The sequence below is a fragment of the Rhinolophus hipposideros genome (assembly GCF_964194185.1).
Source record: "Rhinolophus hipposideros genome assembly, chromosome: 1".
Taxonomy (NCBI): Eukaryota; Metazoa; Chordata; class Mammalia; order Chiroptera; family Rhinolophidae; genus Rhinolophus; species Rhinolophus hipposideros.
The window spans coordinates 38,920,135-38,924,581 of NC_138047.1; positions in this window are offsets into that span (position 1 = coordinate 38,920,135).

The following is a 4,447-nucleotide window of genomic DNA, read 5'->3' on the forward strand; positions in this document are numbered from 1 at the left end:
CAAATCAACTCCAGCTTGCTTTCCCTATCAGGCCTTCCCAGCCTTCAGCCACTTCCAGCGTGTTTGCAAATGGCCTGTCTGAGAAGTCTTGTTTGGCCTACTGCTGTGAGATCAAAACACCCAGCTACTGCTCCACGGGGCAATGGGAGAGCCAGCACAGCTGTAAGGGGACTGGTGCCTCAGGGGATTGGCCACACTGGTGCTTCACCCCAGAGCCAACAGGTATAGATTCAGGAGACATCATCACGGTGCAGATGTCCTTCTTTCTTTCTTTCTTTTCTTTTTTAAATTGTTTTTTGCAAATGTTTTTAGGTAGTGTTAAAATGTAGGTGTGTGTGTGTGAGTGTGTGTGTGTGCACGTGTGCGCACTAAGGTGGGAGTTTTCCTTATTTTGTAAAAGAGAAAAACCTGAAGAAAACGCAGAAGGGTACGTAGAGGTGAGGGTGAGGCAGGTGCTCAGCTGAGCAGGTGAGGCAGTCCCGGTCCCCCCATACAGCTTACTCCTGATGAGCTCTGGCCATGAGGCGTCACAAGCGTGGGGTGACAAAGGGGCAGAATGTGCGTCAGAAGCTCTGCGGTGCTGAAGCACCTTGGCCTCTGCACGGACTGCTTGCTGCCCAGCTTGCTGCTCGCCTCCACAGCTCTCGGCCCCTTGTATGTCCCAGGACAAGCCGAAGGAGCCTGTGGCCATGTGTGTCCTGGATGATGGCAGGGGAACCACAGGTGCAGCTGGGTTGTAGAGAACAGAGGAGGGGTCCGTGCGGTGAGGTCCCAGGTGTGAGGAGGGTCCCGGGTTCTCTCCTGGGTCCTGCTTGGCTCCTGACACCTGAAGTTCTCTCCTCAAGCAGCTTCTGTCTTTGAACTTAATAGAAGTAGTGTTCTCTCAAAACACAAATGTCCTCAGGGCGGGGTAGCATTCTTAAAATTGTGACTATGGAGACCATATCATCCAAACACCAAATCAGAATATTTTACAAGGCACTTTTCCTATCTTTGTTGCATTCAATAAATTATATTTTCTAGAAATTTTTCTATTGTCAAAACAAGTCATAAAAGTTGTAAAAAAAAATTTTTGTATAAAACTGCTCTATAAAAGGAAATCTACCTCTACCTACACATCATCCCCCTCCCATCTACTCTGCAGGCAGTGCAACCATGTTAGCCATGCATGGTGTATCCTTCCAGGCCCTTCTCTACGTGTGCATGTGTGTATGCGTGTGTCTGTTTGAATAAAATTCATTCTACTTTCCATACTTCAGTGGTATTTGATTTTTTTTTTCACTCACTGCATTAGAAACATCTTCCCAGGGAGAAATATTTTTCAGTCTATGAATATCACATGAAAAATCTTCAGAAGTTACACTACATTTAACAGGATGCCTTCGTTTGGTTTTGTTAATGTTCTTGGCCTTTAATAAACAATACAATTGCAGAAAGTCAGGGATTTTCTAGGGGCGTGCTGTCCGTGAGCACTTTCCTCCGTGATGGAGATGCTCTATGTCTGTGCGGTCTAATAGGATAGAGCTAGCAGCTCGTGGCTATTGCGCTCTTGAAATGACACTAGTGCTACTGAGGAAATGGATGTCTAATTTACTTAGTTTAATTAACTTCGATGTTAATTTCAGTGACTGCATGTGGCTAGTAGCTACTGTTTTGGACAGTGCATGTCTAGAAAATTTAAAATTAATCCATCATCTACTCCTACAAGAGTTACAATAAGAAATTTCGAAGCCAGATTTCCTGGATTTGGACAGCAATTCCTTTCACTGACCAGTGATTTTGGAAAAGTTTCTCAACCTCTCTGAACCTCAGCTTGCTCATCTGTAAAATGAGGATACCGGAAATACCTTATTGTGCTGTTATAAGGACTTGGTGAGTTAATACTTGCAAAGGGATTGAACCAATGCTTGAGCACATAGTAAGTGCTCAATAAATATTGGGTGTATACTTATTTCCTAAGAATGGGAATGAAAGGGAAAAAATTGGGGGGAGAGGAAGAGACTGGAGAGAGGAACTTTTGAATGAAGGATACTTTAGTACCTCAGGAAAGGTGGGTCAGCAATGCTAACCAGTCAAAATAGCCTCTTCTTTCAGAGATTCTTTCAGAGATAGGAGAGACAGCAAAAAGTGAACTCCTTCAGCCATTTCTGAATTCCTCTTTTCCCCAAGGGCGCCTCCCTGCTGAGCGGCTCACAACCCTGGCCCACCTGGAACCCTGGCTGAAATCCTACAAGACAAAGCTCAGCTCAAGCTGTCCTGCGGCCTCAGCCTCTGAGCCCAGGTGGCTGCACAGGCCCCCTAGGCCAGGGGGCAAACTGTGGGCACTGTGTCCCCAGCCCCCAGGGAAGTGCTTGTCCTGCAGCTACTTTGAGGCCAAGTCCAGTAAAGAACAGAAAAGAAGACTAACTTCGTCATGGAAATGGGAGCCTTCTTCCACAGAAAAAACAAGAGTCTGTAGAAGTATTTTTCTCTGGGGCTGTTTAAGAATTTATGGACCCATTCAGACGGTTAGCCCTTCCCTCCTACACACACGACCCCGCGTCCAGAATGTTTGGAATGTGTCTCTCTGGTTATTGCTACGTCCTGAAACACCACTGCGGGCAGCAAACTCAGTGACCTATTTGCCTCTCTGATCCCTGCCCAGGGAGGAATGAATGAATGAATGAATGAATGAATGAATGAATGAATGATAAATAATTTAGTGAGTCACTGACAACCCATATTATAAAATATGTGTTCTCGGAATATTAACATTCTTCTGCATTATGAACAGGATTTAAAGTAGAAGGATTCAATATGTTTTTGGTCTTGGGTCAGCATGATTTTTAAAAATGCCAAGAATCACACTTTGTCTTAGGAAAAATCACCACCACCAGACTGGCCATCAGGACACCAACTCTAGCCTCTGGCCATATAGCCTCGACTTCCTTTTTGGTAAAATGTGGAGAGATACAAAGGACCTCCAGAATGCCTCATAGCTTATACATCGTACACCCCTGGGCTCGCCAGGGTGAGACGATCCTACCCACCCCAGCCAGGAGGCCACCAGGCAGCCTTTTTCAGGAGTGCCGCTCTTGCTACAGCTTCTGAAAGGGCCAGTTATCCCAGTGGCACAACAGTAAGGTCCACCGCAATTGTCTTCTAGCGGAGCCAATCCCATCCCAGACACCAGCTACAGCTGTGATCACCTCGCTGGCTTTTTTGGAGAGGTGGATTTCCATTCAGAAACCCCATTCAGAGGCTTTTTGGAAGCCTTCTGTCCTGGTGCAATGAAGCAGGCTCCCTCTTTGTCCACCAAATGCCCCAAAGGGAAATGACATTCACCAAGAATTTGGACAAACTTTTTTAGAAGAAGAAACAGTATGAAAATTGCACAGATTCTTGTCACTTAAAGCATTTGAGAAGAAAACTGCAGGAAGTGGTAGATTCGGGACATAAAGGACATCATTTGCCTGCCTTATTATCTCATTTTTCAGTGGAGCTGACAGGACAGCTGCCTGTTATTACAGGGCACACCAGGAAATGTTTAGCTGCCAAACAGAAAAGAACGAGTGAGGGATTAGCAGCTCTGTTCATGCCACACAAATAGAATTCTTGCACCTGGTAGTCATGCAGTTAGATTTATCATCTTCGTAGGGTATGTTACTTAAATCCCATTTATAAAGAAACAAAAACAACCCAAAAAGGCGCCTTAATGTCATTGTAATTATGGTAAGTATTAGTAACCACTTTGCAGTTTTTAGTTTAGATTAAATTAATTGGTGGTGGTTTTACTTTAATCACACTGATCTTTTATTTGGTTTTTGTCATGTTGTAAATTTACTATTCTATGTTCCAAATCGAAAGCGTTCTTAAAAATGAAAGATCGATAACAGTTTAATCCTCCAGAAGGCTGCTATCATTAATATTGTTGTGTAACAATAGTGATCTCTTTGCAAGGTGGCAGATCACCTCCGGAAGTGGCATTTTAAAAAAAGTCGATTATTGGCTTCTCAGCTTCATTTTCTAATGCCAAGGGGTGGGGGTCTGGGAGTCCCCCCTGGGGGTCCTGGAGCAGCAGCCTAGCAGAGATCCTGAGGCCGGCCGGAGAGGCTGCTAAAGGACCGTAGGACACCCTAAATGGCCACCTTGTTCCCACTACGAGTGAATTTACTTCCCTCAGGCCAAGGCCCAGGCAGAAGAAAGCAAGAAGAAAAAGTGAGACTTAGATCCTTTGAAAACTACCCTTCAGTATGAATCTTTGAATTAATACATAAGCAAACTCCTCATGAAGCCTTGTTGCTTCAAGCATTGGGGTAGAAACTTGTTAACTTCATTTCTCTTTTGGCATTTCCTAGGGCCTCGCTGTGCCAACCCTCAACATAAGGGCGACTGAGACCAAGTGGGACCCAGTACGAGCTCCTCGCCGTCTGAGAGCACCAATTCCATCTGGAGGCCTCGGGAATGC